Source organism: Lissotriton vulgaris, chromosome 3_1 (genome assembly GCF_964263255.1).
Source record: "Lissotriton vulgaris chromosome 3_1, aLisVul1.2, whole genome shotgun sequence".
Lineage (NCBI taxonomy): Eukaryota > Metazoa > Chordata > Amphibia > Caudata > Salamandridae > Lissotriton > Lissotriton vulgaris.
In genome coordinates this window covers 422,626,862-422,652,962 of record NC_141689.1, presented here as the reverse complement: position 1 = coordinate 422,652,962, position 26,101 = coordinate 422,626,862, and the positions used below count along the sequence as shown (strand labels likewise).

Below are 26,101 nucleotides of genomic sequence, written 5' to 3'. Positions count from 1 at the left end.
GAGGTTTCAGCGCGGTGTAGCTGGCCATTGTCATCCAGGTGTGACGTTGCTTGGAGAAAGGTTCCTTGTCGGTTAATAGTGAGACTCACTTAATTAGTTTATTTATTGTGATTTTGAATTGAGGGTAGCCGGTTCGAGTGTCCCAGAGAGAGTTTAGCCCAAGAGTTGCCAGTGACAATGTGAGAGAGGTTCTAGCTGGGAAATGGGCTCTTGTGCAGAGTGCCTGCCATAGATGGTAGTTTAGGGTCTGCGTATGGGCATTTTTAAAATTTAAAACAGCATTTAATAAACGCCCCTGGTCTGGAAAGCTTCTCTTGTTATCCCGGATTCCAGCCTTCACTGAGAAGGTGATGTGTGACGAGGCAAATGAAATAGAGACCTCACGATTTTGATAATTTTTTTATCTAAAAGGAGGCCTCTTAATGCCTCACTGTCTTAGGTTAAAGTCGGCACCAGTTTTGTCTTAATTACTTGCAGAAGTGGTGTAAGCGATGGTCCAGCAATCTCTGCTTTGAGCTGGTGAAATGCCACTTGTACACTATCAGTCAGTGGCAGAGTGGGTTGAATGGGGGGACCAAAAAGAGGTCTTGGCGCTCTTCATGGCTGGACTAGTTGTAAAGTGGTGCCAGTCCTTACCCAAATGCAAGGTGAACGTCTGCAGGCTGGAGAACCTGGCCCCTATTGTCTCATACATCAGTGATTGTCACGTTGGTAGCCCTCTTACAAAAGTTGAAGCAATAGCCACAGTTTTGGTATGCTGTCTAATGTGACTTTTCCTGTGGAGTTGTCGCGCCTACAATCCTGAGAGGTACCGCCATGTTGCAGGCCCAGGTGGATTCAATTGCTGCATGCAGAGTTTTTTCTCACAAGCAGCTCGCTAACGTTAAGTTGGCAAGCGAGAATTAGCGTTTTGCATCCTCAAGCGATGTTTTTTTGTTTTTTTCTTTCAGGTGCAAGAACGCCTCCTGGCAAGATTTACTCAAGGCAGGCAATTGTGGCAGGCTGTGACTATTTGCATTGAGAAAACTGCAGCTAGAGTAAAAAATCTATTCGAGCAGGAGAAAGAAACAGTGCCCTCTGGCACGCTGCATGGTGCTGTTCTTGCTGAGTTTACTGTGTAGATTCAAGCCCCCGTTGCAAAAAAGTTGCGCAAGCAGTATACGACGTGCCGAATTCCGCCCACTCGTGCAATCTCGTGGAGTTTTTGTGTAACTCCTCGGAGTATAACTCCACAAACTCTGCCATCTCTAATGCAGACCTCATCCTTTGTGACTTGAGACAGTCATAGGCACCCTCCTCACTTTCTGATCCCTGCAACTGAGTCACTTCTGCAGATAGTTTAAGTTATTGGCTGTCTCTGTGTGTGTCAAAGCACAGCATGTTCATAAGATGGTTAGTTTTTTGTCACAACAATATTCCTCATTGGATATGATGTAAAATATAAAAAGAGCTCAATATACTTGCCTGCTAGCATCATTGAGAAGGTGACCATGATATTGCTTATTTTGATTACTAAAAAACAAAGCCGTTAGTGGTGGTTTCTTCCGTAGGTATTTAAGACTTTTCAACAAGACCATCAAGCAGTAATGCCACTTCACACATTCACAAATGCTGTAATGCCGAACCTTCAGTGAGGTTCATTGCTTCTACAAACTCTGAGTGTAAGTTATCACCGATTGCAGGTCTGCACGGACTCAAATTATGTCACCACTTTTTCACCTCTTTGGGTTTCCAGAGAAAAGCAGGCTGAGCTTCAGGCTTGCCAATGGTTGGTAAGTAATGGTAAGTAATGGCAGATTGCTGTTACTGAGGACCTAGTAAAGCTTCAGGAGGCAATCAGTAACGGCTATAGTATTCCCACCTACATAGACTCTGAGACACATCACATGTCTATCATCTCTGGACAATAGTAAACAATTTCTCAATATAGTGGGCCTATACAATTCACTCCAGATGTTTATTCTAAATTTATAGGTATATGTTTCTGAAATCTGTCCCTTCATAACTGGGTCCTAAACTGTCTCTGCTACTTGAGTAGTTAATAAAGTGCTTCCTGTGCTGGCAGGTTGTGTCTAGCCGTCAGTTCTGCTCAGGTTCATGACTTCATATCTATGCGGCCGGATTCTGAGCTTACAAGTGTGCCAGGAACCTGGAAGTGGGTACCCTTGTTGTCTTTTTGCTGGCAGCCCAAGAGAATTCTCTATGCCAGTAACAGCAAGTGAATGTGGATTGACTCTTTTTGCCTTATTTGTCCCATCTTAGCTTGAGTAACTAAGTGTACCATGAAATGCGCATATATTATAGTGAGTGTGGAATTCGAAAATATAGCAGTTGGATCAAGAGACCTAGTTGAGAAGTTCTTTCTCATGGTGGTGTGTGCAGCATATATCTTGAATGTATCTTCTATATAACCTAATGGTCACTATGAAACTTGATCATGAATAGAGAATTGAGCCTGGTCACTGCAACTCCAAGTAGCAAAATTGGAACGATGAATTTCAGAAACAAATAACTTTGTTGTCCCAGTATGCTGCTTGCAATATAAAACAGATTTAAAGAGAAATCTGTGTTGTGTATTTTTTGTAATGAAAAAAACCACACTGGGCATGGCCAAAATGGTGCCCGAGTAGCAGTACCTTCCCGGAGCTCTGCTGTTTGAATATTGGAAAAGGCGCCTGCGGCACTCTTCGGACGCCTATTCTGCCCCTCCTTGCTGGTACCTCTGCGAGTAAACTGTGGAGATGCGGCGAAAGCCTGGGGTGCCAGCAATCCCATAATTGGAGATCTCGTTGCCTGTGCAACCCCGATGGGCGCAATATGGAGGCCACGGGAGGGCTGATAGTGGAACTGCAGCTTGGGATTGTAGGCAGACCTTGCCGGTTCTCGAGCTGCAGTGGGGATTAGCGGCCAAGCCGAGCCATGAGGGATCTGCACTTAACCACAGATGATGAGGAGGCCTACACTGCATGCACTTCACCAGCTGAAGGCCTCTGGGTGAGCGCTCGGTCCTACACTTCCTCTGGGCTTTGCAGCCTGGTTCGAGGTGCCCGTGAAGACCTGGGCCTGGCCTCCCCACTACTTGTGTGCTCAGTGGGACCCCGCATTAACTTCCAAGAACACGAGTCACGGAGGACAGATGCCGGTGGAGACCCTGATGAGATATCTGCAGGTCTTGAGGTGAGTTTGTTTTTCTGGCGGCCTCCTCTTCTGAACTTTGCAGCCAGGTTTGCAGGCCTTGATCGCTGCTGCCGTCTCCTCTTCGTCTCTATTGCACACTGCTTGGGCCTGTGTGTGTTAGCCGATTGAGCCCATGACAACCTATTACCTGGGGACTTGCTTGACGATATTGGATATTTCGGTTTACTACTTTGCGTCAACTGCCACTTATAATGCCACTTCTGTGCGCTCCCTGTGCAACGTATAGCTGTAACCTTGATCACACTAGTGGACATTATCTCTGCCGCTGCGTTGCCAGCCAGACAACTACACACTTGCTACTCCACTCGTTACTAGCTGTTGCAGATTTATGGCTGGTGCACATCCCCAGCTTGATATTTGCGGCTATTCGTGTTCTACTGTACTACGGGAGTGCCCCACAAATGCCTAGAGATGCTACCTTTTCCGACACAATGGCTGCCAATCACTCTAAAAAGTAAACAACCTTGAGAGATATGCTAAGCAAACCACCTCCTAAAAAATCTGAACAATGCCTGACTACCCCTCCTGTGACCTCCTCACTCACATCAGACATTGATGCATAGACTACAGCTTCTGTTACCCGCTCATTCCTGGAGACTCTCTTCGGTGCCCAGAGAGACTACATTGTGACTCTTAAGAAAGATATAGCGACAGACGTCAAAGACATCAAACAGCATTTGACTGAAATGGGAAAGAAGTTGGATACATTGGAGAGAGCGAGCAACCAGCGGGTGTACTCAATACACATCAACAAAAACTGTTGGGACTGTGTGATAAGAACAAAGACTTATACTACCATTTGGAAGATTTGGAAAATAAGTCGCTCTGATCCAATATACATATTAATGGCGTACCCATGCCAGTCGACTCTGGACAACTGGAGGACTATGTGGTTCGCCTGTTCCGCCATGCAGTATCGGAACATTAGGCATATAAACACATTATGCATCGTAACAGCAGGGAAAACCTGGAAGCACCTAGAACATCATACCCTGACGTTGCGCATCCTCATGGGCATCAATCACCTCCTGCTTTAGGCATCAACATATGCATAGGCATCCTCAGTAGAATGAAGCATTAAGCAGGAACATATGAGATCAGGCGTAACCTAAAACATCCTATTAGGCATTTCATTAGCATAAACAACATCAACAGTGGGCGTAACTCTAAAACATCATGGTAATAACGTTATGCATCATCACATTAGGCACCATTAGGGGCATTAGACACATTGTGCATAAATCACATCATGCAGTAAATTGGGACTAATCATATTAGCATTGGGCATAAGTCCTCAGCACCTGTTCATTAGGCATAAAGTCAGCAGCGTAAATGCCTCAAAGAAAAGCTGCACACATTACCCCTTCCCAAAACGCTGTAGATTAGCCCTTGACGCCACTGCACCGGGGGAGCCCCACTCCGAAACTCCCAAAGAAGGATTGCCTCCACGTTGCAACTGCCCACTGTCCGGCTGGGCAGTTGTGCGGAATAATGTCAGCACTGTTACGTTGGAGTCCCCAGTCCAGGACTCTAAGATTGGAAATGCCCAAAACGCTGCAGCTGCCCGCTCTTGTGCGGCGCAGCTGTGCACAATGAGGCCCACCAGTTACTGGCCAAGATGGAGTCCCTCTTCTGGGACTCTAGAACTCAGGAATGCCTCCCGTTGTGGCTGCCCGCAACTGCGGTGCACCCGTGACCAAAAATAAGCACTGACAAGCGGCGGATTGGAGCCCCCCTCCGGAACTCTGAAAGTAAAATGGCCCAAAGCGTGGCAGCTGCCCGCTTCTGCGGCGCAGCTGTGGAAATGCCACCTGGCACCACCGTGCCGCCAGAGCCCCCACTGGGACTCTAAAGTCCAAAGAAAATGGCCAATCTTTGCAGTGGCCCGCAGGTGCGGCCCACTGGGGGAAATAGGCACACACCCTTGACATGCAGGCCCCACTCACCGGCAGTCGGGGGCCTCTTGCTGCAACCGGCTCACCTTTTCCGCCTCTTTTCTGGACATGCGGGGCTCTCCTCTCCAACACGGGAGCCCTGTCAGCAGCAGCACCTTTCTGGCTGCTTCTCTCGACGGCGGGGGCACGAGCCGGCAGGATGGGCTCCCGCTCCGGTTTTAAAGTAAGCAAAGTTGGGGGGCTCTCCTGGCGGCAACACACGGGGCTCCCACCGGCACACGGGGCCCCCGCCTTCCTTCCCTCCGATTCACCTAGCTACCGGCGATGCTCCTCCCGGCCCTGCCGACAAGTAGGCACGGGCGCCGGCTTCAGTTCTCTGTGCTCTTGGGCGGCTCGGGCTGCAGAGGTGAAGTGTGGGGTGGGCACCCGCTTTCAAATAAAACTATTGCAGGTTGGGCACCCGCATGAATGCACACAACACTGGGTAGGCTTCCGTTATGATGAAGTATAAAGCGGGGTGGGCTCCCGCCAAAAGTCGGCAAGACGTGGGGTAGGCTCCCGCTGTATTTTCAAAGAGGCAGTTCTCCCTGGCAGCACGCGGGGTGGGCACTCGCTGTTTAAATATGCAAAAATACGGCAGTAACGCGGGGTGGGCTCCCTCTCTGCTGCAAAAACGCCCACAATGCGGGGGAATTGAAATATAGCACTCACCAGGCGCTAGGAAGCACCAAACACTTCAGGGATGAAAGGGTAGAGCTCCCCTTCGGGCAATCAAGAAAATAGGGCCCACAAGAATCTAGCGTACAGGCAGGAAGGCACAGTCAACCCAAATGTAGCGCTCCCAAGGCGCTAGACAGCAGGCAAACTAGAATTGCAGCGCTCACAAGTCTCTAGGGGCCAGAAGAACCCAGTCCATGCAGGGCGAGATCAGCAGGCAGTAGGGCAGCTCACCAAAAATGAAGCAGAGTTCCTGGGAACAGTCAACCTCCATTAACCCTTTCGATGCTGATGACGAGCTCAGCTCGTCATCACCCACGGGTGTCGTGTGCTGATGACGAGCTGAGCTCGTCATGAATAACTGACATCCTGAATTTTTCAGCACAGGACGGGAAAACTGCCAGCAGCCATGTGGTTAAGATGGCAATCCTCCCAAAGCGGCAGTCTCCACTCCGGCAGAGTCTCTCCTGGTCTTGTAGAAAAGCAGAGGGGCACAGGTGGGCACAGGGGCCAGCACACAGGGTCCAGTGGCGGTTCCACCTGGCAGAGTGTCCCCTCTTCGTCAGCACACACAGCCCAGCACTCCCCCCATGGAGTCACAGCTCCTCTATATATACACCCTTCAACCCACCTACTGGAAAAGGCCAGAAGCTTCTGGAAGGCTCCCTGGGGAAACCGGTCCCAACTGGTTTGTGGGGGGAGCACCCTGTCACTTCGAACACTAGACCGCCAACCCACCTTAGGCAGGCAGGCACAAAGCCCACCAAAATGGCGACTGTGGAAAGTGACACCTCTAAAACAGTGTGAATCAACCTGTGTGCACCATTGCGCACCATTTATTATTTTCCCTTCAACCACACCAAATGTACATATTTATTGTGTTTTATTGTAAACCACCAATTTCATGTTAGGGAAAAACTAGGGGGAAGGCAAAAAAGTTCCGGGATGACCCTGCAAGCAGGGCCAAGTCCAACTCGCGGCGTAGGCTGGAGAGTGGACATCATTTGCTCTGTGATCACTTCTATTGGTAGGCCATATATAACGGCTACCTGTTACATGCTGAAAATGTTTAGTGTCAATGTCCGAGACCCTAACGCCCCTGTGAAGCATTTAGTTCTTCTTTCCATGATCAGAGATTCCAAATAAGATGTCTGCCTTCTACAGGAGACCCATATCTTAAGAAAGAGTGAAATCGAATGCGCTCTTGTTGTTTTGATCACCAGTTTTTTTCCTCCGGCCCCCACAAGCGACCCGGTGTTGCAGTCGTACTGCCTACTCATTTCCTCTGCAGGGTGCTCCGAACATGAGCCGAGAGTGCAAGCAGATTACTTTTGCTTCGTATCTCTCTACAGTCCACTACATTCACAATAGCCACAGTATATGCCCCCGGTGACCACCAGGAATCCTTTATACTAGATGCTGTAGGTTGGTTGATGACATCCTCAGGACCGATCAGCCCAATGAGTGGGACTAACTGGAGCATTTACAATGGCAGGTCTCCAGTGGTTAACTGATATGGGGATTGTAGATGTCTGGTGTTCAGACCCCATTCCCCCCCCCCCCCCCCACCCCCCTGGCCCCACACCAATAGGAAGGGCTTATACCTATTATTACGCTGTCCATCAAACATATAGCCGAATAGAATTCTTGCATCCATCTCCCAGCCTGACATCAACAATAACGGATGTTGGAATAGAGTCTGCTGCACTATCTGCCCACTTGCCTATCACCATCATTTTTTGCATTCCTTCCAACACACCCCAGATTGGCACCTGGCACCTGAATCCCAAGCTGCTTCAATGCGACTCAACGTGCACCAAAGTTGACTAGTCAATAGCCACGTTCCTTGAATTTAATGATACCTCCGACATTGCACTTCTCTGACATTCTCTGAAAGCAACACTACATGGTACTTTTATAGGCATTTCCGCTAAACACAATAAGGACCGACGAGAGATAAGAGACAACAACTAGAATACCTGGTAAAGGAAGAAGAGGCTCCCATAGGGTAAGACGGCAACTGACAGTGGCTTGCAAGGACCTTAAAGCTCTGGATTTATATGGAGTGGAATATGGGCTTCTACGTATTAAGCAGCTCTACTACGTACGGGTTAATAAGGCAGGGCGCCTCCTGGCGCTTCATCTGTGGTTACAAACTCTTAGAGAATTACTGAACTGGAACGCCTTTAGGGCGACAGGGTCTATCAGGACTCACAAATGACATAAGAATTCAAACACTTTTCTTCTACACTGTACACTGCCGAGATACTTGACTTGGACTCTGCACAGTGGTCCCTCGACACCCTACAAATGGAACGAGTTCCTTCCACTAACTCAACACAGATGTACAGAGACATCCAACTAGAGGAAGCACTGACAGAGATACCCCTGTTAAAACCTGGAAAAGCATCTGGCCAGGATGGCTACACAGCTGATTTTCATAAAACCTTTTCCCCCCAGGTTAGCCCCCATACTCACTTGCCTCTTTAATTCCTTCAGCACATCAGAAACCCTCACCGACACAATGATGAATGCTATAATCACAGTCATCCCTAAACCTGGGAAGGACCCCAAATTTTGTGCATCCTATTGCCTCATTTCTTTATTAAACATAGATGCCAAGATTTACACAGGTGTTCTGGTGGCGCGCCTAACCCCCTATATGCACGGCCTAGTAGAACCGGATCAGGCAGGTTTTATTCCCAAACAAGGATGTTATGATAACACCAAAGGCATTTGCCACCTTATCGATCTCGGGTCTGTGTTTTGCAGTTGTCCGGAGGTTAACGGAGCAGGTTAACGGAGCAGCGCGAGAGAGGAGAGGCGGCGGGGAGCGGCTGCGGAGTACAGCGGCTTGCAGCAATCTACAGTATCCCCTACCCCCTAGTCGGAAGACTCCGCAGCAGAGCAGCCAGCAGCCAGCCATTAGCTCGCAGCTCGGATGGAGCGGAGCGAGTAAGCGAGAAGAGCAGAGTAGATCCAGGGTTTGACCCGGCGGTCAGAGTCAGTGTCTGCAAGCATTTTTCGGCAGCGGGGAGCTACGCAGAAACTAGGTGCATAGGTGCTGCAGGGGAGGTGACCCAGTCCGGGTTTCCCAGCCCGCAGCAGTCCGCAGCAGCCCCCTCTTGCTCCCCCGGACCAGCCGACAGCCAGGAGCTAGGGGGGCCGGGGAGTGGGAGCCTCGGTCGCATCGCAGCCACAGCCGAAGAGGAAAATGAGTCTTGCAACTCCACTACTCAAGCCTCCGCTGCGGCCGGCAGACAGAGAGCAGGTGAGCTGTGGCAGTGGATTAGCGCGGACGGAGCAGCGAGTGAATAGCAGGGCCCCAAGCGCTCTTCTCACCTTTCGCCCACAGCTCGGAGAGGGGGTGAGTGGGGGAGAGTTGTCTGCTTCCCCCACTCCATCCTGCCCCCTCCTGTAAGTGAGAGAGACGGAGGTCGCAGCCCTACTACCCTACTACTACCCAGCTGTCGCGGCCGGGCTGGAATCGGCTTCTTAGGCAGTTGGAAGGAAGGAAAGAGTTACTCGCAAACCTCCAAGGCAGAGGCGGGGTTACAGAAACAGTACGAGCAGGAGGAAGAGACTCCACAAGTGGCACATCCAGGAGGGACGCCTCAGTGTTTTACGTCGAGTTGTTAGAAGGAAGGAAGTAGCATCACAACCACAGACGCCACAGCATTTGGGTAGGACCTAGCCCCACCAACCCGTGGCCACCGTCTTCTGGCTCCCCCACCTCCAGGCCTCAGCAGTCTATTCCACCCTATTCCGGACCCTACCAGACCTGATTATTCAACCACGGGTGTTGGGTCCAAAGGGCTCAAGGGGGCCTAGGGAGTAGGCGCAGTAAGGGCTAAGGCAAAGGCAATACCCCGCGAAGAAGAGGTTGAAGAATCAATAAGTTGAGAACAAAGGGTCGGAACAAAAGCAGGAACAAAAGCAGGAAGACAAGAAGATCACAATGAGATCCGGGAGATCCAGGGACCCACATGTACCCCTGAACCCTACTAAAAGATTGAAGAGAGCAAATAAGGGCAGCAAGAATTCCAACATAGTCTCTATGAGTGTCGGCAAAGAAGATGATCTAAAGAAGGGGGTAGCGGTTGGGGGTGAGAGAGGGGGGATGATCTGCAGATCCCCCTGACCCCTTTTCTCCCACACCTCCCAAGCCCTGAGCTATTACATAACCTCAAAGGGTTAAGCTACCAACCAAAAATCTATACAAAATTCTCATTCATCAAGGTCGCAGGCTCGGTTCTTTGCCTGAACACTCGGCAGCCCAACAACCTGCCAACACCGATACTACCGGTTTCCTACGCATCAGAAGAAGAGATTCAGACAGAGCAAAAGAAAGAGCCAATGAGAGGGTTGAAAAGAAAGCCCCCCCTGGAGGCGTTGGATGACGAAGGAGGAGGAGAAGAAGAAGAAGATGTCAGAGAAGAAGACATCGACGAGAGGGACTGCCCTGACACTTCACAGACCAAAAATCACAGTGGAAATTACAGCGAATCCCACAGAGGGGCAACCTTTTCGATGACCATCAGAAAGTGGGGCCACGATCCTGACCCGGGCTTAACTCAGTCCCAGGTGCATGAATTAAAATCAAAGGCATTCACGAGCAAACAGCAAGAATCTATTCAGAGTGCCCTTAGTATGGGTTCTATAATAAAATCGGCCCAGAAGGTCTACACCAAACCATTGGGAGAAAAATGCTCCCCAGAAGTCTGGTCCAAGATCGCCAGAGATTCTGAGAAAAATCCAGGGGTCCAAATGGCTCTTAAGGAGCCCAGCATCCCTGGCACCCCAGAAGTCCTGGCTTCCCCGGCACCAGCTCCTAGCATATCAAGCAACTTGAATGTGAGGATCCTAGGTCCTGCAACAAAGGCAGGGCAAGGCTCCCCCGGACCAATACAGGACCTTACGGTAGAGAAAAATATACCCATTTCACAAGATCTCGGGCAAGAGCAATCAGAACTTAGTAAGTGCTCAGGGGTAAGCTTAGAATATGTTGACATAACATCGGGACAGTCTTGGTCGGGGGACCTCTCTACGGCACCGGAGCCGCTCGTGCTTCAGGCACAAGTTCATCATTCGGCACAGGTTGAGCAACCCCTAACCCCTCCTCGAGGTCACCTTCCGGTGCAGGCAACCACAGTCACCACTCCTACAGGTCTTTCAGAGTCTCCACCCCCCCTTACATCTCGAAGGAGCACAGCATCGGACAGGGAGTGCCGCAGGGCTCGTCCCTTAGCCCTACCCTGTTCAATGTCTATGTCCGCCCGTTAGCGGAGGTGGCCAGAAGGAATGGAATGGCTTTGGTATCATATGCTGACGATACCCAGTTGGTGGTGGCTTTGAATAACAACACTGGTCTGGAAGCCCGTCATTTTAAACAGACACTCATCGACATCACCAACTGGATGACGGCGAACTTCCTCCAACTAAACGCCGGTAAAACCGAGATTCTCCTCTTGGGAAAAAACACCGCTTCCTGGGGAGATAACTGGTGGCCTGACATTCTGGGCTCGCCCCCCAAGCCAAAAGACTGTGTTAAAAATCTAGGTGTCTGGATCGACTCGGCTCTAAAATACACCATCCACACCAAGAAAGTGGCCGCCACGTGCTTCGGCATTTTACGCAACATCAGGCCTATCCTGAAGTTCTTTGACTGCCGCACCCGCCAGCTCATCGTCCAGGCGACGATCCTTTCCAGACTGGACTATGCCAGCTCTCTCCTTTTGGGAGCGAACCTGGCCGAAACCACCAGACTGCAGAGAGTCCAGAATGCGGCTGCCAGAGCTCTGGTCGGCCTACCTCGCCACTCTTCTGTTTCAGGAACTTTAAGGAAACTGCATTGGCTCCCGGTGGGAAGAAGGATCCAGTTTAAGGCCCTATGTTTAGCCTTCAAGATCCTTAAAACCGCCTCTCCCCCACTGCTGAGCCCCCTCCTGTCTGAGTATACACCTAGCAGATCTCTCCGCTCAGAGGGACAACATCTAGTGACCATCCCTCGCACCAGACTTGCTAGAGTTGGGGGACGCTCTTTCAGCCTCCTTGCTGCCAAGCTATGGAATAGCCTGCCTGTAACCATACGGGGGTTGCATGATCTTTTAGCCTTTAGGAAAGCCATCAAAACCCATCTTTTCCAATAATCTTTTTTCTTTGTGCACCTTCACTTTGCACCTTGGTCAGTTCGCAGCGCCGGGACGCCCCTTGGCTGGGGCAGCCGCGCGCTATACAAATTTTCATAACATAACATAACTCAGTGGCTTCGTATCCCACGCAAGAAGAGTGGGAAGAATTGGTCGCCCGCTATACCTCTCAGCCTCATGTGGCCCCAAAAGAAGCTGTAACAAGCCCAAGATGCAAAGCCCCACAGTTTGACCCCACGATCGCATCACCGCAAACCAAAGTAGACGTATGGGAATCTCTCTTGCACACAATGCAACTGTCTGTTAACGCCATCCAATATCAATCGGACAAAATGGACCTTCAGTTAACAGTTCTACACTCACTATCAGTTTTTGTCTCCAACATCGACAATAAGCTAGCTGAACTGAACAGTCTGGTCAAAAGAGCACAAGAGGAGACAGCACTTATACAAACAAACTGTCCTGGCATCGCAATTGTGGACAAGCTGGCTACACTGCCTGGAGCAATGGACAACCTCCTTACAGGTATCAGAGAGACCGTCAAAAATAGTTTACCAACGGCTCATCTGGAGAGTACAAATAGAGCACGGCAAACAAACAACAGAGAAACGTTAACACCTACTGAGGGCCCGCCCCCCCTAATACAAAAAGACAAGCTGGCAAGGGAAGAGGAAAATGCAACACCACTGAGAGCGCAAGGACACTCCAGGGATGGAGAAACCCTGGTAGCAGCGAACAATGGCTCATTCCCGACTTGGGAACCTAACCAAAAGGATGTCCCAAGGGACCACGGACGCTCCCCAAAACGGGGCAGAAAGCAAAGGAGGAAGGGCCGCAAGTCAAAGCTTGGCTCTTTGGCTAAAGGGCCTAGCTTAACAAACTCAGCATCCTGCCTTCAGACCCAACGCCTGACAAGTGGACCCTAACGAGGCCAGAGACAGACACGGAATTGGACTCACGCTCCCTCCCTATTCAGGACCAGTGGCATTCGAGCCAAAGGAAAAAGAATCGAAAAATAAATACTTCTAACACGACGACCCCAACAAAAGTTGACGGCCCCGCCCCGAGGGGCAGCGCAAATATTATAAAATCTAACACGAGCGAGGGTCTGATCGATTATGGGGAAAGAACTATCATTAGCACGAGCACCATAAGAACCAAAAATCTAGCTCCCAAAACGGACAAAGGGGTACAATTAGACCACCCCCCTGAAGCAATACCATCCGGAATTTCTTCAAAACAGGTTGTAAGTGTAGCAGATAAATCAAAGGTCCCTGATCAGAGAATGCCAGCAGAGAAATCCAACAGGGTTGAGATTATCCGTTTGGGGCTGCTCAGCTGGCTTGTGGGGGTAAAGGAGCACTTAGGCAACCCCACAATTTTATTAATCCCGGAATACACGTCAAGGGGCGCTTTTGACATCCTAAACAGGGGTAACATTCTACGTCTGCTAAACTCCATTGATACCCTAACAAACATATCCACCAAGGATCTCGACTCAGTCGAATTCACAGTCTCACCGGAACATCCGGGGGTGGAGGTCACTAAAACTGTATTGTCCTCAACAGAGGTGGCTGAGCGTGTGCTCAACGAACAAGCGAAACTTAATAGCTGGGGCATAATACTTTGCCCATTTGTAAAACCGAGATACCCAGATCCCTTGGCAAGTGACTTTGTACACCGGAACGCACAATCGGGCCAATCAGGACCACCACTCACTCTCTGTACTGCGAGGGGCTCACAGCAACTCCCCGGCCAGTTCAGAACCAAAAGGACCAGGCGTAAGAAGGCAATACGCCGGGAATGAGCGATCTAATTCAGACTGGTCATGGTTATCCAGGACTATAAATAATAAGCCGGAAAAACATTGACATAACAAGTCTGAAATTGGGAATTCTCTTAAAAACTTCAAAGTCTGCTCCTGGAACATCAACGGCATTGGGGATAAGTTTATGGACTCGGATCTAAACCTCTACTTGCAAAGCTTCGACATCATAGCCTTGCAAGAAACTTGGTCAGACTCTCCCCCACCACTTCCAGGATTTACCCTGCATTTCATCCCTCCAACCCAGTCTGCAAGATTTGGCCACAAAAAAGGGGGCCTCGTCACTTATTGTTCGTTAAAAAGAACGCGTACAGTAGTCCCGCTACCATACTTGCATTGCTTTGGGGGAGTCTAGATTGTATCACGAATCTCCATTCGAGACCAGGGAAAGATGGAGGAGTTAATTTTAATTAACCTTTACCTACATCCCCGAGGTAAGAAGCAAGGAGCCCTGCAACTGAAAGAAGAGCTTATAAAGCTATTAACTGCAGAGGATACCAATAGTCTGATTGTTAGCGGCGACTTCAATCAGAACATGCTTAATAAATCAGCCACCGAAGTCAGCACCATTGAGGATCCATTTGCATCGGAACTTTACTCTCAAGACAACTCATCAGGGGGAAGAAGGACTAAAGCAGCACAGCGACTTTTAGTAACTCTTGAAGAACTTGGTCTACGAGCGCTTAATGGGAGATTCCCAGGGGATCGTCCCCAAGCAGCAACATTCCACAGTACAACAACCAGTTCAACAATTGACTTCACCTTCCTCTCTGGTAATTTGTTTCAAGTGACAACTGAGTTCCATATCGGTTTACTTGATTACAGTGACCACGTACCACAAGAAGTGACTTTAGAGGCTTCTGCAATTTCAACCCCAGCATGCGCCGTTGGGCATGAACTAGTTTATACAGCAAACGATAGGCGATTAAAGTGCAGAACAGATGACCCCATGGGCCTCCTGCTCTATGCAAAGCAAGCCCTTGGTGAAGCCCAAAATGAAACCACAGATCTAATTGCCAGCTGGGAGAAATTTACAGAAACACTACGCAAAAACATGGGGAAAAAACTGAGGAAAAACCAGCGTTACGGAGGGGGAAAGTCTGTCAATCCGACGCGGTATCCCAATCACGCTTTTACAAATAATGTTCATCTAAAACATCTAAAAACTCTCATCGGCCAAAAGTTACGAAGGGTAAGGACAGACCCTGTTGTCAAGGATGAACTGAGGCTGTTAAAGCGTGATCGCGGAAGGCTGGTTTGGCGGCTTAAGAGAGAATCTGAAGAGTATCTGTGGGCAAAACTCCTATATGACGCCAAATCAAACAACGGCGCTCAATTCTGGACAAAAATCAACAATTTGTCTATGGGGAGGAATCAAGGCATTAATTCCTTCGTCCCTGAATATGATTGGATAATATTTCTTAGCACTCACTTCAAGGGTACTGACACTAACACCCAAGGAACGTCCAAATTCATAAAAGACACCGAGGAACGTTTAACACTCAGCTGTGACCATTACGAGCCCCTGCAGCAAGACCAGACAATTGAAATTAAGTGCGCCTCGATCTGTTATCGAATATCAAAGGGAAGGCGTGAGGGGGCCCCGGGACCAAACGGGATCCCCCCATATTATTTAAGCAAGACCCCGACTATTGAGCAGCTGCCCTCAGACCAATGTTTGTCAAGATTTTGCAGACATCATCAATCCCGTCATCATGGAGGGGAGCCATTATTTCCCCCATCTTTAAAAACGGTGACCAAAGCGACCCAAAAAATTATCGGCTAGTGGCTCTGCTCGATAATGAAGCTAAATATTTTGCAGGTCTGCTTCTAGAGGAACTGTCATCCTGGGCAACCGAAGTTTCAGCAATCCCGTACAACCAAACAGTTTTCTGCAAAGGTATGGAAACTACCTCTAATATCTTACCTCTTTCTTTATTAATTGACGCGGCCCAAGAAGCAAACCACCCACTCTACTTGTGCTATATTGACTATAGCTCGGCTTTTGACCACGTGGACAGAAATCTTTTGTGGGAAAAACTACACAAGTTGAACATTCCCCCGGTGCTTTTAAACCAATTAATTCTCCTACACAGCGAGACATGGGTGCAAGTTAGGCTCGGCACCGGTGATTTTCTAACAAAAAAGATTCCAACATATACAAGAGTAAAACAGGGCTGTGTACTGGCCCCAATACTTTTTAATCTTTTTATGGGAGAATTATCTATACTATTAAATGAATGCAACTCGCACGCTCCAAAGTTAGGGGGCTCACAGATTTCAAATTTATTCTACGCAGATGACCTGTTACTCATCAGCCGGACTCCGGCCGGCCTTCAGCGGCTGTTGGACATCACCTCAAGATATTCCGCTGCCAACAGGCTTACCATCAATCGTGAAAAATCAAAAATCATGTGTATTAACCTTTCTAAAAAGAAAGCAACACGAAACTGGCTCTTGTCATCCAGAAAGCTAGAAAAGGTCAGCGAATATCGATATCTGGGGGTCATCATAGATCACAAGGGTAATTTCAAGCCGCAATGTGAAGCCATAAAAAGGAAAGGACTAATCACTGCAGCGGCGCTCAGAAATCTAAAAAACACAGTTTCCGGGCCAAGCTTGCTTCCTCTCATTAAAGTAATCCAGGCAAAATTAGTTCCAGCAATCACTTATGGCAGCGAAGCTATGAGGGGAAGGAACGCTCCCTTACTAGAGAGAACAGTAGCAACAGCACTGCGCATGATCTTCAGCCTTCCAAGGTATGCATCGCCTGCCCAAATGAGATTAGAGTTCGGGTTACAAAAAGAAGAGCTGGCACGCAAGGGAGCCTACATAAAAACCTGGCATAAAGTAAGCAGGGGAGACCCGAAGACCCTAAACGCTCTACTGTGGAAGGAGCTTCAAAATAAAGAAACATGCCCGGCAAGGCGGTACTTGGAAGCAGCCATTGAGGACCTTGGCTTACAGCAACTTTGGGAACTTTCAGGCTCCACAGCTCTCTTCAAAAAGGTGGTCAATAAAATAGTACGGAAGGAATCATTGCTGCAGGACAAAGCTGCCCTAACAAAGCGGGCTCATGGCTGGCTTACAGTTCAATCATACAATATGCTCTTGCCTCAAACCTATCTGCAGATAGGATTCACTAAAAAAACAAAAGAGAAATTCTTGAAATATCGCCTAGGTCTACTGCCGTCAGCGGCTCACCTACCTCCATGGTTACGGCCAAATCTACCTTTAACATGCCGACTGTGCGGGATTGGCAAGGAAAATATAGTTCATCTGATCTCTACCTGCACCAAGCTCACCCAAGATCGCCGCGTCCTCCTGCGACCACTTTTCAACATCCGTAACATACGGACCTGCAGGCAAGCGGCGCTAGCCTGCTTCAAAGGAGATGACATTCAACTGAGTTGCCGAATGGTAACATTTCTGGAAACAGCTGAGGCCCGCTTCAAAATTTTTTGAAGGAACGAACAATTCAAAGTAGCACTGTAAAGGGCCATAATGATGAGCTAAATGGTACCTCAGAAGCCCATCCTCCAGAGTGACACCGTTTGCCCTCCCTTATACTGTCTAGTACTGATTGGTAATAGGGCTCCCCCGAACTGTTATCATAATTTTAACTATCCTCTCCTCCTCCTTGGCATCTCTTTTATTATTAGTTTTTTTAGGTCTCGCCTGTCGATGCGCATGCGCATCGAGCAAGCGAGACTATGGGGGCTTATCCACTCTTTATCCACTGCAAGGAATCGTGGCGATTCCTTGCAGTGCCCGTGACTTTTAAGCTCAATGCGCATGCGCATTGAGCTTAAAAGCGCGTGCACGTCCGTCTTGTTTTACCCGCTCCGCCCCCTCCCCTTCCCGCCGTTTCTCATTTCTCCTCCCCCCTCCCCTCTCCTCCGTCCGTCTTGTTTGTTTAATTTAACCCGCTCCGCCCCCTCCCCTTCCCGCCGTGTCGCATTTCTCCTCCCCCCTCCCCTCTCTTCCCTCCGTCTCGTTTGTTTAATTTAACCCGCTCCGCCCCCTCCCCTTCCCGCCGTGTCGCATTTCTCCTCCCCCTCCCCTCTCTTCCCTCCGTCTCGTTTGTTTATTTTACCCGCTCCGCCCCCTCCCCTGCCCGCCGTGTCGCATTTTTTTTTATCCGAAGCCTAGTTCAGACTATCGAGGTTCCTGCCATTGTGCCGAGGACCGGAGCCGCACACCGTTGCAACCTCCACGAGACTCCTAAGAGGTAAGCCCTTATCATCATGCTGAGCGCACCCTTGTGCTCCCCATGCCTTATACCTTTCAATGGTAAAGGATGGCACCGCTGACACAACCTACACCCTTTCCCACTCCCCAGCTCCAACAGCAAGAAACCGCTAATCAGCAAGGTTAAGCTGCCCTACCAGCCACTCCGAGCAAATACGAACCATGGAACCACTTCCAAGGACCGCACTGAGCGAAGAAAAGGTAATGCTCAACCCTTGGCTATTCACATTCTTTTCTGACGCCATATGCCCGGCAACCAGCCCTGACATTCATCACTTTCTTTCAAAAGGAATGACGCAGCGCTCTATACACCTTAATCATTCGGATTCAAGCAACATTTCGCTTGAACTAGGGTAAGGCAGTCCATTTACGAAGTTCCGCCCATTCGTTCACTTTACCCTGCCGCCTTGCAAACTTCTCTTCCCACGTCTCGCCACTAAATTAATTGACCCTCCGCACACACTCGATCACCCCCATAAATCCATTAGAACATAAGTATCACCTTCTTGAACACTTGTGAAAACACTTGCACAGTATACCTCGCCACGAATAACACAAAGCTAGCAGCTTTCCTGACATGCACAAGTGCTATCTAGGAGCACACATCCCACAGGTGGCACGAGTACCCGACTCCAACATTGTTTTAACTTATGTTGTCTACAAATATGGTGGCACTTGATCCCTACACCAGTTGTTGACATATTGAAATGCAACTATTACAGTAATTCTGACAGGTCGCTGTTGTCTGTTTTTCCTCCCCCCTTTTTCCTGTTCCTTATCCCAACAGGCTCCAACGATAGACACCAGGCAATTGTATTTAAATTAGTCCTGATGATGATCCCCCTTATCTAGGAGCTAGGGATCGAAACGTCGACTGTTCTAAAACAATGCCACAAACTGACCATTGAGTGACATTATTGTGGACATTGTTTGGCAAAGCTTGCTTTACTAGATTTCAAGTGCAAGCCACCGTGGCTCCAAAGTTATTGCCTGATATTTTGTATGTTTTGCACTACTTAGTTCGTTCAGCTGTTTTGTAAATGAACAATTCTTGCCCCCTTTTGTTTTGAAAAAAAAAGTTTAGAATACAGTTATCTTGCACCGTCTTTAACTGAGTTCTTGCATTGCCTTACTTCTGGGGCACTTTAAAATAGAATTAATGGATGACTCCCAGGGTAGAAACTATATTCATTTTGCCTTCTGGTTTGATGAGCATTCTTTGCAGAGATGGCGTACTTACTCGTGCCTAGCGCCAATGTGACATGTCTGGGAGCACTATTTCGAATTACTGATTCGATTCCCTCTGTTCCAACCCAGCCTCACCTCCTTTGGAGGGCCCAACAAGTAGGGTTGAGTTTGACACAGTAAGGGGCCTTGTAAAGCTCCAGTACGCTTTATAGAAATATAATCTTCGCAGGCCTGATACACTTTCTCTGACTGTCGCAACTATTCACCCATTTATCTACGCCCGCTGCATACTTCCTGTAAGACAACTGGAGTTCAGTTTTCGAGTGAATGCTGGGCTCACATTGGCAGGTGATCTTCCTCACTCTCACTCATCCTCACTCACCCTCAACCCCTCACCCTCACTCACCCTCACTCACCCTCACCCTCACCCTCACTCACCCTCAACCCCTCACCCTCACTCACTCACCCTCAACCCCTCACCCTCAACCCCTCACTCGCCCTCACTCTCACTCATCCTCACTCAACCACCCTCAACTTCACTCACCCTCAACCCCTCACACTCACTCACCCTCAACCCCTCACCCTCACTCACTCACCCTCAACCCCTCACCCTCAAACCCTCACCCACCCTCAACCCCTCACCCTCACTCACCCTCAACCCCTCACCCTCACTCACTCACCCTCACTCACCCTCAACCCCTCCCCCTCGACCCCTCCCCCTCAACCCCTCACCCTCACTCACCCTCCCTCACCCTCAACCCCTCACCCTCAAACCCTCACTCACCCTCAACCCCTCACCCTCAACCCCTCACTCACCCTCAACCCCTCACCCTCACTCACCCTCACCCTCACTCACCCTCAACCCCTCACCCTCAACCCCTCACCCTCAACCCCTCACCCTCAACCCCTCACTCACCCTCACTCTCACTCACCCTCACTCAGCCTCAACTACTCCCCCTCACCCTCACTCACCCAAAACCCCTCACCCTCACTCACCCTCACCCTCACTCACCCTCAACACCTCACTCACCCTCACCCACCTTCACTCACCCTCAACACCTCACCCTCAACCTCAACCCCTCACCCTCACTCACTCACCCTCACTCACCCTCACTCACCCTCACCCTCACTCACCCTCACCCTCACTCACCCTCACTCACCCTCACCCTCACTCACCCTCACCCTCACACAGTGCAATAGTTCTCAGACCATTTCAGTTAGAGCTTTTAGAAATGTTTATGGCTTTTTTTATTTGTAATACTTTAGCATTGGCTACAGGAAACAAAAATGCTAAACATTTACAAAAAAACCCATAAACAATTCTAAAAACACTAACTCTAATGGTGCGAGACCTATTGCATTTCCAATGCTTGTTTATCTTCCCTTGGCAGGCAAGGAGGAATAATCTATTCCTTAACTTTTTATTTTTCTGTTTTTAGGATAAATAGGCTGTCTAACATGATGTTAAGCTTCTTTTAATTCTGCTGCTGCTACCTCACTATGGAATCTTGTGTCTTGTCTTAAGGACAGAATCTCTGTTTTAACACGCTAAAATTTGATTTATGTTTTACTGAATCCTTTTGATGTATATTGTAAAGGTTTTAAATAACCATGCACAATAAAGTATTACTGTTACTATTACCTTATCGATAAGGATCACTGCTCCCATACGCCAGCTCTTCTACTCTCAGTCGATGATGAAAAAGCATTTGACTGGGTTCGTTAGCCATATGTTCGCCTGGTCCTCAATAGGACCGGTCTTTGGTACAGCTTTCAAAAATGGGTGTGATGTAGTTACACCGCCCCTAAGGGCATGAGTTAAGGTGAATGGGGTGCTGTTGAACCCTTTCACTATTGCATGTGGCACTAAGCAGGGCTGCCCCCTCTCACCACATCTCTTTGCACTGTATATGGAGCTGTTTGCAGAGAAAATCAGGGGCAACCCTCAAATAGCAGGTGTTCATATGGGGGGGGGGGGCAGTGAACATAAGCTGTCTATGTATGCTGACGACATGATGATTGCAACCACTCCCCTATCTTCCACAGCTGATGGAAGAATTGGACATTTTTGGGCCGGTATCTGGGTTTAAGGTACATTTTCAGAAAACACAGTTACTTGGCCTTACTATCACATAGACGGCAGAGCTCCTGTTGAACGCCAATTCCCCATCCTTTGGGCTACACAAAGGCTCCTAAACTTAGGCATCCAAATTTACTCCACTCTCGAAACCACAGTGGAGCATAACCATGAATCACTCTTGTCCGTAACTAGAACTGATTTGCAGTCTTGGAAGGGAGGCTCCCTCTCTTAGCTGGGAAGACTGGCAGCTATGAAAATGACTCTCCTACCTAAAATACTATGTGTAATGCAGACACTGCCACTTCAACATACCCCACATGTGCTTGACTGAATGCAACACCTCATAGAGTTCTACATTTGGGACGGCAAATGGGCTCTTATGGTGAAGAAACAAGCCTCTCGGCCCATGAATTAGGAAGGGTTGGGAATTTCCCACCTAGATCACGACTACCAAGCAGCGCAACTCTGCTACATGATAGAATGGTCCTGACCCAGCACTGAGAAACGCTGGTGCTTTATCAACCAAGCTATATTTGATGTTGTCTTTGATCTAGTTAAATAAAGACGTGAAAGTAGTGACACAGGTTATGGCTTCGTTCGTTGAATGTTATCTGGTTTCCAGCAGGCCCTGTCTGTGATTGTTCCTTGCACTTTTTTTGCCTTGCGGATAATTTCTACAGGATAGTCTCTTTCCTGTAGGTTTTTGCTGAGGCATTCAGCTTGTTCGTCATCTTTTACTAAGCTGCAGTTTCTCCTTATCCTGAGAAATTGGCCATATGGTAGATTTTCCTGGAGTGCCTTAGGATGGTAGCTTTTGGAACTCAGCAAGCTGTTGCAGTCTGTCGGTTTTTAAAAAGTTTTGGTGTGGAGCTGGCCATCATCAAGAGTGATTAGTAGGTCCAGAAAGGGGATTTCTTTTCCTGAGGTTGTCCTCGTGATGTGTAAGTGGGGATTGAGACGATTGATCCAATCATGGAACTTGGCGCATGTCTCTTCTGGGCCATTCCATAGGATAAGGACATCGTCGATGTACCTCTTCCACGTGATGAGATTCTCATGGAAGGGGTTCTCATCCGTGAAGATGTGGGCAGATTCAAAATGTGACATGTACAGAACCGCCAGACTAGGCGCGAAGGTGCTACCCATTGAGGTACCCTGTACCTGGTGGTAGGTCGTGGTCCTGTACTGTAAGATGTTGTTCTTCAGGGCAATGGTGATGCAGGCCAGGATGAAGTCAGGTGGTATATTGGTGGGAAGCTCAGCTTGGTTCAGTAGTTCCCCTACTACATTGATTGTAGCATCCTGGGGAATATTCATGTAGAGAGCTTCTACATAAAGTGTGACCAGTAGCTCAATTGGTCTGGTGTTTTTTTCATTGATTTCCTGGATCAGGTTCAGGACTTCCCGAGTGTCTTTCAGGTAGGCGGGGGTGGCCTGGAGCAGTGGCCGCAAAAAGAAATCACTACATTGGCTCAATGGTTCAAGTACTGAGCCAATGCCCGATACGATCTGGTGTCCTGGAGAAGGGACAATGCCCTTGTGGATTTTTGGTAGTAGATAGAAGTAGGGTGTCTTAGGGTCGTTGTTCACCAGGGATGCCGCTTCCTGAGCATAGATCCAGCCCTCTGTGCTTGCCTCATTGACCATGATCCTTATCTTGGCTAACAGTTGTTGCGTGGGGTCGGTGTCCAGTTTCTCAGAGTATTGGGTGTTGCTCAGTTGCCTAAGGTACTCCTGTTCATGGTTGCAAGTGTCAAGGATCACAGTGGTGCCCCCCCTTGTCCGCTGGCTTGATGGTAATGTTTTCATCATCATTGAAGGAATCGATGGCTTGGCGCAATTTGTTTAATAGGTTGTTAAACGTTGGTTTGTTCTGTAGTAGGTTAGCTTCTTTTAAAAGTGCCTTCTCAAAGGTGAGGATCTCGTTAGGTACCATACCTGCTGTTGGTGTGAATTTCGAGGGGGGTCTGAGCCCAGAGTCCCCTCGTTCAGGCGCTGGTTTGTCCACAAAGAAACTTTTTAGTCTTATTTTTCTGAACAGTTGGTGGAGTTCTTCATTCATCCGGAAGTTGTCCATCTTCGGGGTGGGCACAAAACCTAACCCCATCTCTAGGATGGTGGTCTCTTCCGGGGTCAGGAGTTTTTTAGATAAATTGACAATCAGGCTTTTGGTTTTATCATGCTCCTGGTTGTTCCTTGGTTCTCCATGTCCTGCCAGTGGAGCTGTTTGTTCCCTCTTCTTCTTCCTCTGCCTCTGCTCTGAAAAGGAGGTGGAGGGTGATGGAAAATAGGTTGTTGGTACCCTTGGTGCGAGCCCGGGTACAGGGGGTACCACATTGGTCCCTGTTGATGGAACAGGAGGTTCGGATACCCATACATAGGAGGTGGTGGGGGGACTGGAAGTAGTCCCTGTTTTGGAGTGTTCCTGCCCCAGCTTGAGTTGCTGCTGGTTGATCGATTGAAGTTGGTTGAGGTTCTTGAACCTTCATCAGAAAGGGCATCCTTGTCAGAGGGTTGGTAATCCTCCTTTTATATAGGACTATAATTTTTCTTTTGAGAATCCTTTCACATCCTTCTGTAGTTTTTAAATCTTTTGTTGTAAAAGATAGTTGCGGTGATCCGCGATCTCTGCATTGATTTCTGCCAAGTGAGATTTATATGCAGCAATGCTAATGCCGGTTTTTAGTCCATTTTTTAATATGTTTATTTTAATGATGAGGGCCTCAGATAGGCGTTTAGCTGTGCCTATAATCAGGACAAGCCAGTTGCGGGTACATTTCCACGCGGTCTGGCTCCATTCCCGCCTGAAGATGAGGTCATCGAGAAATATGCAGAGCGCATTTCTCACTAACAGGCCATTCGGTGATGTGTTTGCCCTAAGATATTCTGACATGATTGTGCTGTGTAGTGCAATTTTGACTTGTAGTTTTTTTAAAGAGGCTAGGGAGTTCCAGTCTCCCTGTAATCTAGTTGAGGCCATGTTACCTTCATTATCTAATAGGGATGGTTTCTTTAAGATTTCTGCCACTATGTCATCGCCGTATCCTAATCCTAGGATATCACCCATAACAGTGGTGGTCATGTTTCCTGGAGGGTAGGATAAATGTAGATAGAATAAAGGTCCCTCGGCTGAGCCGCTGTGCTAAGACTAAGTAAATAAAAAAAGAGGGGGGGGGGGGGCAGGAGCTTATTATGGTCCAGTGCCCGTGCTCCAGATTCTAATTCTATAACCAAAAGCGGTGGGGGGTCACTGAATAATCGGTGTGCCTGCTGTATAGTCACGCCCACAGTTAAAAGAGAAAGGGTAGGACAAGAAATTCTATAGGGGAAGAAAGACTGGACTAGGTCTTGGACCCTCTATTTTGTGGTATAGGGGGAGGGAAAGAACACTTATTGTCTCTGGTTGCCCTCACACACCTCGAAGGATGTCATGCTTCATCATTGGGCCTTTGCTCCTCATTGGGCCGGAGCTGCAATGCCCTGCGAATCCCCCGAAGGGTCGCTTTAGCGGAGATCTTTTAAGAGAACAGCTGTTAGATGAGTGTGGGTATGTGGAGAGGGTCCTCTTATTTCTGAGAGTGTTGGTGGGAAGTGAGTTTAAAAATGGCTAAGGGATACCAAGGAAAAGCAATTTTAATAGTAGTATATAGGTTCCCTTGTCATAGTAAAAAAACGGAGGTTACGTGTTACAATGTGGGTAGTGATGTACCCTAGGTAACAGGAAAAAGTGTTCAGGTCGACATGTTTCGCGCTTAGCTGGTCATAATGATCTAGTGCGCTTCATCAGGACCAGTGAAAACAAGAAAAAAGTGTAGTGAAATTAGTGCAAGTGTAGGGGGTATGTACCCGCCCCCTATGCTAGAGGAACACGCGGTGCTGTGCAAATTTGAAAGCGCCGCTGTGACCAAATAGTTGATCTGCTCCCCAGTTAGCCCTAGAGGTAGGGAGAGGAAGAAATGAAAAAAGGACAGAAACATATATGAAAACATAGTTTTAAAATCAGAGCCTGCATCATAGTTGGTAGTTGCAGGCAGCCCTAAGTGCAGAGGTTAATTAGAAGGGTTAGGAGCCAGCACTCGCCCCATGTGGACCAAGGTAAGCGGAGGTGGAGCCCAGAGCTAGCATGATACTACCCTCTCTGCGGTCGGAAAACGGGTGTACATGGTGCTCTTGCCCAGTCCGTCATACCTAGTAATGTGCCTGCCGATGTGCTGGGGTTCCTCTGTACTCTTTTACTAACAATAGCAAAGTGCATTAGGGTGGCCCCATGTTACAGCGTTCTGTATCAGTGATACAGGGAGTGTGCATGCCAAACGGGCTGTCCGGATGGTCCCCCACGTGTCATGGTTATATTACAACATTTGCCCCAAGGTCTAGTCAGAGACCGCACCTCTGTTAGGTTGGAGAATTTCTCCATGGGTGGCGGCGTAGGTATCACAGTCGATTCACGGTCTAGGAGGAGAGGGTACACATAAATGCGGGCAGCGTACCTAAAAGCATCCCAGAACGTTGTTTTGCCCCATCGCTACAATCGTGCCAATTTTCGTCCTGGAGGTTCCCCAAGATGCTACAATCGATGTAGTAGGGGAACTACTGAACCAAGCTGTGAGCGTGACTATACAGCACGCACACCGATGGAACAGTGACCCCCCCTTTTGGTTATAACTGCTCAATATTCCAAACCTTCTGGTCTGAAGTACTCACTGCTTTCAATGAAATGTACAGCACAGATATCCCTCGTTTCCCCAGTTACATCCTGCTGAACTTCCCTACGCTTTTACTTACCCCGTACGCCTGT

General features: G+C 48.6%; 1 protein-coding gene across 1 annotated transcript in view; it reads left to right on the top strand.

The window, feature by feature from the left end:
• The window catches only part of DHX29 (DExH-box helicase 29), a 930,480-nt gene that overhangs the window by 6,273 nt on the left and 898,106 nt on the right, over positions 1-26,101 (top strand). The gene's annotated exons all lie outside the window — the stretch shown is intronic.